Source organism: Pinus tabuliformis, chromosome Q, assembly GCF_031772625.1.
Source record: "Pinus tabuliformis cultivar Carrire ecotype Pingquan chromosome Q, CPIR1, whole genome shotgun sequence".
Classification (NCBI taxonomy): domain Eukaryota; kingdom Viridiplantae; phylum Streptophyta; class Pinopsida; order Pinales; family Pinaceae; genus Pinus; species Pinus tabuliformis.
The window spans coordinates 808273505-808283695 of record NC_142296.1 but is presented as its reverse complement, the minus strand read 5'-3'; the positions used below and the strand labels follow the sequence as shown (position 1 = coordinate 808283695).

General features: G+C 46.7%; 1 non-coding gene across 1 annotated transcript; it reads left to right on the top strand.

Moving 5' to 3' along the window:
- The first annotated feature begins 1838 nt into the window (after positions 1-1838).
- Positions 1839-3651, top strand: LOC149222123 (18S ribosomal RNA). The gene has a single exon (XR_016249879.1). It is a non-coding gene; the product is annotated as an 18S ribosomal RNA (ribosomal RNA).
- Positions 3652-10191: the final 6540 nt, after the last annotated feature.

Genomic DNA, 10191 nt, shown 5'->3' with positions numbered 1-10191 from the left:
AAGCTGTGGGAAATCCCCTAGGTTGCCTGTACGTAGGGTGCGTGGGGTGCGGGGTTGCCCGATCCCTCCTCCTGTTCGGATATGTGTCCTTGTATTGTGTAGCGACCCTCTTGATTTTCATTTGCTTCCTTCCTTTGCCTTCGCATCGTGGTTGCCGCAGCGGTCAAGTGATCGAGTTCCACCGTCAGCTGCGCTTGTGGGTGCTTAGGTGGCCTCGGTGCATGGCGTGGAGGGTCGGGGGCATTTCTAAGAGAGGTTGTGGAATCGGTTGGTCTTGTTGTTTTGTTTCCTTCCGTTTCCTTTGCATTGAGGTTGCCGCAGGCGATCATGCGATCGAGGTCCATCGTTGCTACTGTCCGGGTGGACTCCTAGGTGGCCTCTCTGCGGGGAGGGTTGGGGGGCACTTGTTGTTTCAATTGTGTATGCGCTTGTGGTCCAATGGGGAGGAGGCTTACTACTATAGTCATCGATGGTGGGGGCTATCTGGAAGAAGGATTTTGAGGTGGAACGCTTCGACCTCCCTCCTTTGCGTGGAGGTGGCCGTAGGGGAAAATTATTCATCGTCCAGTCGGTAAAGCTGTGGGAAATCCCCTAGGTTGCTTGTACGTAGGGTGCATGGGGTGCGGAGCTGCCCGATCCCTCCTCCTGTTCGGATATGTGTCCTTGTATTGTGTAGTGACCCTCTTGATTTGCATTTGCTTCCTTCCTTTGCCTTCGCATCGTGGTTGCCGCAGCGGTCAAGTGATCGAGGTCCACCATCAGCTGGCGCGGGTGGACTCCTAGGTGGCCTCGGTGCGTGGCGTGGAGGGTTGGGGGGCATTTCTAAGAGAGGTTGTGGGCTCGGTTGGTCTTGTTGTTTTGTTTCCTTCCGTTTCCTTTGCATTGAGGCTACCGCAGGCGATCATGCGATCGAGGTCCATCGTTGCTGCTGTCCGGGTGGACTCCTAGGTGGCCTCTCTGTGGGGAGGGTTGGGGGTACTTGTTGTTTCAATTGTGTATGTGCTTGTGGTCCAATGGGGAGGAGGCTTGCTACTATAGTCATCAATGGTGGGGGCTATCTGGAAGAAGGATTTCGAGGTGGAATGCTTTGACTTCCCTCCTTTGCGTGGAGGTGGCTGTAGGGGAAAGTTATTCATTGTTCGGTCTATAAAGCTGTGGGAAATCCCCTAGGTTGCCTGTACGTGGGGTGCGCGGGGTGCGGGGCTGCCCGATCCCTCCTCCTGTTCGGATATGTGTCCTTGTATTGTCTTGCGACCCTCTTGATTTGCATTTGCTTCCTTCCTTTGCCTTCGCATCGCTGTTGCCACATGCGGTCAAGTGATCGAGGTCCACTGTCAGCTGGCGCGGGTCGACTCCTAGGTGGCCTCGGTGCGTGGCGTGGAGGGTCGGGGGGCATTTCTAAGAGAGAGGTTGTGGGCTCGGTTGGTCTTTTTTTGTTTCCTTCCGTTTCCTCTTTGCATTGAGGCTGCTGCAGGCGATCATGCGATCGAGGTCCATCGTTGCTGCTACCCGGGTGGACTCCTAGGTGGTTCCCTTGCCTTTGTGTCGAGGTTTCCGCAGGCGATCATCCGATCGAGGTCCAATGTTGCTGCTGTCCGGGTGGACTCCTAGGTGGCATCGGTGCGGGGCGGGGAGTGGCCTTGGTGTGTTGTGGCTCGGCAGGTTTGCCCATTTGTTTGCCATGTCCTTGGCATGTTGCGCGTGCTTCCTTTTTGGGATGCAAGAGGTGCAAGGCATAAAAGTTTTACATGATATTTTGACCTCTCTTTGACTTGATGGTGTTCAGGTTGGCTCTCGGTAAGAGAGCGCCCGGAATGCCCTTTGAAGTGGGAGGGTGCTACCTGGTTGATCCTGCCAGTAGTCATATGCTTGTCTCAAAGATTAAGCCATGCATGTCTAAGTATGAACTAATTCAGACTGTGAAACTGCGGATGGCTCATTAAATCAGTTATAGTTTTTTTGATGGTACCATACTACTCGGATAACCGTAGTAATTCTAGAGCTAATACGTGCACCAAGTCTCGACTCTTTGGAAGGGATGCATTTTTTAGATAAAAGGCCAGCGCGGGCTTGCCCGCTTCTCCGGTGAATCATGATAACTTGACGGATCAGACAGCCCTTGTGCTGGCAATGCTTCATTCAAATTTCTGCCCTATCAACTTTCGATGGTAGGATAGAGGCCTACCATGGTGGTGATGGGTGATGAAGAATTAGGGTTCGATTCCGGAGAGGGAGCCTAAGAAACGGCTACAACATCCAAGTAAGGCAGCAGGCGCGCAAATTACCCAATCCTGACATGGGGAGGTAGTGACAATAAATAACAATACTGGGCTCATCGAGTCTGGTAATTGGAATGAGTACAATCTAAATCCCTTAACGAGGATCCATTGGAGGGAAAGTCTGGTGCCAGCAGCCGCGGTAATTCCAGCTCCAATAGCGTATATTTAAGTTGTTGCAGTTAAAAAGCTCGTAGTTGGATCTTGGGTCGTAAGGGTCGGTCCGCCTACTCGGTGTGCACCTGCCCTTCCGTCCCTTTTGTCAGCGGCGTGCTCCTGGCCTTAATTAGCTGGGTCGCGGTTCCGGCGCTGTTACTTTGAAAAAATTAAAGTGCTTAAAGCAAGCTTATGCTCTGAATACATTAGCATGGAATAACGTGATAGGAGTCTGGTCCTATTGTGTTGGCCTTCGGGACCGGAGTAATGATTAATAGGGACTATCAGGGGCATTCGTATTTCATTGTCAGAGGTGAAATTCTTGGATTTATGAAAGACATACCTCTGCGAAAGCATTTGCCAAGGATGTTTTCATTAATCAAGAACGAAAGTTGGGGGCTCGAAGACGATCAGATACCGTCCTAGTCTCAACCATAAACGATGCTCACCAGGGATCGGCGGATGTTGCTCTAAGGACTCCGCCAGCACCTTCTGAGAAATCAGAGTGTTTGGGTTCCGTGGGGAGTATGGTCGCAAGGTTGAAACTTAAAGGAATTGACGAAAGGGAACCACCAGGAGTGGAGCCTGCGGCTTAATTTGACTCAACACGGGGAAACTTACCAGGTCCAGACATAGTAAGGATTGACAGATTGAGAGCTCTTTCTTGATTCTATGGGTGGTGGTGCATGGCAGTTCTTAGTTGGTGGAGCGATTTGTCTAGTTAATTCCGATAACGAACGAGACCTCAGCCTGCTAACTAGCTACGCGGAGGTTCCCCTTCGCGGCCAGCTTCTTAGAGGGACTATGGCCGTTTAGGCCATGGAAGTTTGAGGCAATAACAGGTTTGTGATGCCCTTAGATGTTCTGGGCCGCACGCACGCTACACTGATGCAGCCAACGAGTTTTTATTCCTGGTTCGAGAGGATCGGGAAATCTTCTCAAATTGCATCGTGATGGGGATAGACCATTGCAATTATTGGTATTCAACGAGGAATTCCTAGTAAGCGTGTGTCATCAACTCGTGTTGACTACGTCCCTGCCCTTTGTACACACCGCCCATCGCTCCTACCGATTGAATGATCCGGTGAAGTGTTCGGATTGCGTCGACGATGGTGGTTTGCCACCGTCGACGTCGTGAGAAGTTCATTGAACCTTATCATTTAGAGGAAGGAGAAGTCGTAACAAGGTTACCGTATGTGAACCTGCAGTAGGATCATTGATAGCAGGGGTTTTCGTTTTTGGTTCGGGTTGGTTGGGTGTCGATTGCAATGTGCGACTTTGTGGTGCGTCTCTAGGGGAGCGGGTTTGGTGTTTGGCGGGAACATCGTTGGTTGCTTGTCTCGAGGTAACGCTTTTTTTTTCGTGTGTGCTTGCAAGCCATGCTTGTGCTTGTCCCACCCATCCTTTGTTTTTCTCCCCCCCAATGTGTTTCTGTAGGGGGTCTGGAAGCCTGTTTCTTGGGAGCCCTTCCGACGATCTGTTCGGCCGGGCATGGTTGCTGCAGAGTTGAGGTGCTTGGTAAAAACGATGGATAAATTCGGACTCATTCATAGCGGCTGTTGGAGAGGTAAATCCCCTCTGCGGACAGAGGCGATCCCACTAGCCCAAAATGGGACTAGCAACAATCAAAACACGCTACTGCGCAAGTTCCTAGTTTTATATTAAAAGCGGATGACGAGTACTAACCTGGAGTCCAACGCTAATGTCGAAGACGAGTTGACAATCCCGTTCCCTTGCTCCGGCAGGTCACAATCCTTGCGATCCCCGCGTATGGATACCTGCACATGCAAAGAACGAAACGAGAACAAGCATAAAATCCACTAACATACAACTATATTTCAGTCAGAAAGGAAATAAACCAAACATTATCATGATGAACAATGAGATTGGAACCATAACACTAGTCGTTTATTAATGAAATAATAAGCAGAGAAAGATACAACCAAGGTTCTGACGTTGAACCTATCCTCTGGCTGGGCGAGCAGCTATATATGTCTTGCAATAGACCATCTCTCTCTCAGGATTCCGGTAGCATAACCTCCCTATGCTCGAAGACTCTTACTATCACTCAGGACAAGCATAATCACAACTAGCATTACTCAAAAACTAGCTTGTCTAATGGATGAGGACATGCTTTTATAGATGGAGAAGGGAGGAAGATACAATGCACCAGGACACTCATTGTGGATTGACATTATCTCCGAAAAGCCACTGTGGATAGATGTCAAGGATAGATGATGACTCTCGACCTCTATCAGATGGATTTTACCTTCAAAAGACTTCGTGATCTGAAGGGAAAAATCATATGGGTGTGCGTTTGTCAAAAATCATTACCAAACTTGGTTGGCGCGAGTGTTGTTCTAAGACAGAGCGCCAATGGTCGCACCCCCTTTTGAGGATCTCAGTGATTGGCGCGGATAAGACACTATGGACCCACGCCAATGGAAAAAGGGCACTTTTCAGGGATAATTTGCAGAAGGTGTCTTCAGGGAACATGAAGTACATACTCAGGGGAACATAATGCAAGTGTTTTTAGACTATGTCACTGCTCACAGGTCCCGGAATGCGTCCTCCAATGTATGGAAACAGGGGTAACAGGGACGGTGACCAATGGTGACAAATTATTGTGTAACAGATGCCCCCTAAAGCATGAGGCCCAAGAGAGAGAGAGGGGTGAAATGCTTTACAAGAACACATGTAGCTGCCACCGAGAATCTGCATTGAGAAATACAATTGATAGCTCAAATACATGATGTACGTGGTATGGTCGCAGCCATCCATAAGAGAGTACATGATAATCTAGATCCATAGTATGGGCGCAACCATCTGGTTAGGATCAATGAATTGACTCAGGTATGGTCGCAGCCATCCAGTGAATGAGTCATATATCAAGAATCATGCCTGGATTACAACAGACACAATCCAGGGTCTTGCGCTCCATCTCGACCCGAACAGAAGTACAAGTTCAAGCATGTGAATATGTGAGCTGAAGTCGAACATGCATGAACATCGTCTGATTACCAGTCAATATTGGAAACTGCTAACAGACGCGAGAGGTACCACCAATAATGTCAATGGCCCTCAAGGTTCTATGGGTACAATCTACGGCGTGTGAATTAGTGATCTGAAGTCGAACACCTGTAGAATCATTCGATCGGAGGCTAATGATGAAAACCTCACGTCGAACACGAAGAACCTGCCATTGAGGCATGCAGGCTCCAAGGCACCGGCAGGGAGTCTCTAGATCAACTTCCTGGATAATGAGCTGAAGTCGACAGGAAGTGACCTTGATTGAAGGTGGGCCATAATGTTTCCCACATCATCGACACGAGACAGAGAGATAATGTTGTGAATCAAGATTGGACGAGCTATCAGAGGGAGGTTGTTTCTTTGCAGAGGTCAACTTTTCTTGAACATATTGGCGGCACGTTAATGGAATTGGCAGTATTTGACATCAATGTATCAAAGGTCATGATGACGAGGCAATGAGCAGATGAGAGGTCAAATAGGGGTACCCAAGTCCACGGAAGCAAGTGAAAAATATGAGATGAGATATCCCCACCCCAGACACGAAAGCAGGGAAGTGCCATGTTCAAGAGCGACATACTGCCGACAAGACGGTAATTATGGTTCCTTTTTTCCCCCGCCATTTCTGGCGAGTACCCCAATTATTTTTAACAAGCTTGATGGGGATAGCATATGCTTGTGGTACGTCATTTCGACAAAATCTGATGTCATCAGGTTTTAATGAGTCTGACAAAGGAATAACTCGACGTCTTTTCATGTTTAGAGAGTTTGAAAAGACAGCAGAAAAGGAAACTCCAGGGGTGTCCTTTTTCGTAAAGTTGTGTCTCTCGGGCCCGAAAAAGTATAAAATAATGCCCGAAAGAACTGCTCGACCATTACGATCGAGGAGTACTTTTCATAAATAGTGATTTCAACCTGAAAAAGTAAAAAAGCGATCAAAATCACGTCGTTTCTTAACCATTAACGAGTTTGAAACGACAAAAACCCGGTAACCTTTTTATGTTTTAACAGTCGACAAAAAGAACTTTAAAACGACCGCCCCTTATTAACGTTTAACGAGTCAAGAGGAGTGACTCGGAAATCTTTTCCTCTTTAAATGGTCAGAAAAGAGCTGAAAGCAGACCTTAAAGTAACATTTTCTCATGTTTTACCGAGCTTGAAAAAGTCAAAAAAGAAGCTCGTTTGATTTCTTTGAATTGCACCAACTTCTGTCATCATACAAAAACAGCGTAATACCCACTTTGACATAAAAATATCCCAAAAATACTCAAAAAATATCATTTCTAATGTATTTTTAGGTCAAAAAATGCTATAAATAGTGAAATGGTAAAAGTAAAATTACTTTTCACTTTTTACCTTGTGAGTTTACCATTGGAGGGTTTTGGGTGCAAATTTCAACTGCTGATTGCGATCAATCCAGGAGTAATGCGCAGGGCGCAAACATTATGACATACCCGTATATATATGCATATGCCTATGGTTTATTATTGTGTTTTTCGTGTGCTTTCTTGTATAATGTTTTAATTACAAGTTACGCAAATGTCTATCTAATATATGATTAGCCAATGCATCAGATAATGTGTTTAATTGTCGTGGAATATGTTGATATGTGATAAAATCAAAGTTCCTTTCTAACAATCTCACACGTAAATACAACCTTAGAATATGATGGTTTCTGACGGAATATTGCCCGTTGAGCTGGTGGACGACAAGTTGAGAGTCCAGGTTCACTACCAATGCACGAATGCCACGATTAAATGCTTCAGCAAGTAACTCGATTACAACACAATATTCCGCGACATTGTTAGTAGTACGACCCAAACACACACCCTGACAATCTATCAACTTGCCATGAGGATCGTAGATCACCCATGCCACAGAGGACAAGTTGCGAGTACTGTGGCAGGCACCATCAGCGAAACCATCATAAGGTGTATTTGACATCTGCACAAGAAGCGAGAAACACAATAAGTGGCAGTTACGCCTTTAAAACTGACACACACACACACAACACACTAGCTAGAGTACATGTATGTACAAAATAAAATGCACTAGCATCACGCATAGTACTTTTTCAAATAAAGCCCATTTCGGGGCTTCCCAAGAGGGTTACCTTCATAATCAATCAGCTCGTAGGCCCCTTTCTGCAAAACTTTCTTGACAATGTAAGGGCCTAGCCACATAGACTCGAGCTTTCCTGCTCCTAGCTTATCTTTTGCCTGATCATAGAGCAAGACTAAGTCTCCCTCAACAAAAGAACGCGGACGTACGGTCTGATCGAAGTGAGTCTTGACTCGCTTCTTTTGCGTTTCGATGGCCAAGGAGGCCAGGCGACGAGTTTCATCCAGCCGTTCTAAGTAAAGAAGGCGTTCTTCTAACGGAGTGGTGTTGGGAAGTAGCTCGACAGCTAACTTTAATGAAGGGATTTCACATTCGATCGGAAGGGTAGCCTCTAGTCCATAAACTAGCTGGAATGGAGTGAAACCAGTGGCATCCTTCACAGAGGTTCGGTAGGCCCACAAAGCCGGGAACAACATCAAATGCCAGTTGGACTTATGCATGCCAACGGTACGTTGAAGCATCATGACCAAAACTTTATTGATAGCTTCAACTTGGCCATTGGACTGAGGGTAGTACGGAGTTGAACTATCATGTTGCAAGCCTAGCTGGGTTGTTAATTCCAACATCATATGATTACGGAAATGCTTCCCGTGATCAGTAACGATGGCTTGAGGAACACCGAATCGCGAAATAACATGATTAAATAAAAATTGCGCCACTCTGTGACCGTCTTCAGTTAATGTAGGCATCGCCTCGGCCCATTTAGTAAAGTAATCGACGGCAACGATGATAAACCCATGCCCCCCGGCCGAGTGAGGGTTACAGGTCATATAATCAATGCCCCATTTGGCAAAAGGGCCTACGGCGACAACAGGGTGCAACGGAGCAGGAGGCGCTCGCATCTTCCGTTGGTATATCTGGCACTCATGACAAGAGCGGACGGCAAGAATGCAATCTTTAAAGATCGAGGGCCAAAAATAGCCAGCACGGAGGATTTTTTGGGCAGTAGCATATCCGGACATGTGACCGCCACAAGCACCAGAGTGGCAGCCATTCAAGACCCTCTCAGCTTCCTCGAGAGTAAGACAGCGGCAGAGAACAGAGTCGGCGCCAAGACGATATAATGTATCACCAATGATACAGTATGGTTGAGATTGATGACGAATCCTTCGCCGAGCATCCTTTGAGACGCCCGGGCGAAAGGAGGACGTCTACAGATATATGATTATATCTCCGTACCATGGATCAAGGGTGCTAATGAGAAATAGGGTCTCATCCGAAATTTGATCCTCGATGTGAGAGGTCGGGGAAGAGGATGGCAAAGAGCAAATTAACTCAGCAAATACAAGTGATTTCTTGGACTTGGCAGTAGTAAATTCCAGGTCAAACTCTTGGAGGATAACAATCCACTTTGAGTACTTTCCCCCCAGCAACTGGCGTGACAATATATACGTCATGGGGTTGCAATCAGAAATCACAGTAGTAGTACGCAAAAGAATATAATGACGAAAGCGTTGTACAACACAGGCTACGGCTAATGCCAACTTCTCGACATAAGCATATCGAGTTTCTGTGTCTAAAAGGTTGCGGCTGAGATAATAGATAACATGCTGAGTGTCATCATCATCAGTTTGGACAAGAACCATGCCGATAGTGGTGTCGGCGGCAGCCAAATACAAGGTGTAGTCGCGATAATAATTCGGGGGACGGAGCAATGGAGAAGGAAAAAGGAGGCCCTTAAGACGCTCAAAAGATTCCTGAGATGTAGCATCCCAATGAAAAGGGACATCACACTTTAGTAATCGTGTAAAACCTTTGGCCACTTCGGCATAGTTTGGAACAAAACGACGTAAAAAATTGGCTTTACCCTGCAAACTCTGCAATTGATGCAAAGAAGCGGGGGGAGGAAGATTCACGATAGCCTCGACTTTAAGGGGATCCAAACGGATGCCCTCTCGGGAAACGACAAACCCGAGAAGTCTGCCAGATTCAACGCAGAAGACACATTTGTGAGGATTGAGCCTGATTCGGTAGTATCGACAGCGAAGAAAGATTTCGCGAAGGTGTTTAGGGTGGTCCTGACGTTTAGCTGAATGAGCAGGAAGGTCATCCAGGTAAGGCTGTACAATGTGTCGAATGTCATGAAACGCATAGGACATTGCACACTGGAAGGTGGCGCCGACATTTTTAAGACCGAAAGGGAGCTTCTTATAGGCAAAAGTGCCCCAAGGACAGATAAAGGCAGTTTTGTGTTCATCAGCGGGAGCAATATTGATCTGGTTATAGCCAGAAAAACTGTCCATAAAAGAATACATTTCACTTCCGGCACACTCATCAATAATCTGATCAATGAATGGTGTGGGAAAATTATCCTTAGGACAGGCTCGATTTATATCACGATAATCAACACAAACGCGGATTGTACCCTGTTTTTTAGTCACATGTACGATATTTGAAACCCACTCAATGAGCGGAATAGGATAAATAAAACCAGCTTTAAGAAGTTTCTCTACCTCGGCCTTAATCGCTGCAGCCTTTCTGGGGTGTACAGGGCGTAAACGTTGACGTACAGGCTTAGCACCTGGGTACGTGATTATCTCATGCACCACTATGCTAGGATCAATGCCGGGCATTTCTTTGTAGGACCATGCGAAAACATCACGAAATTCAC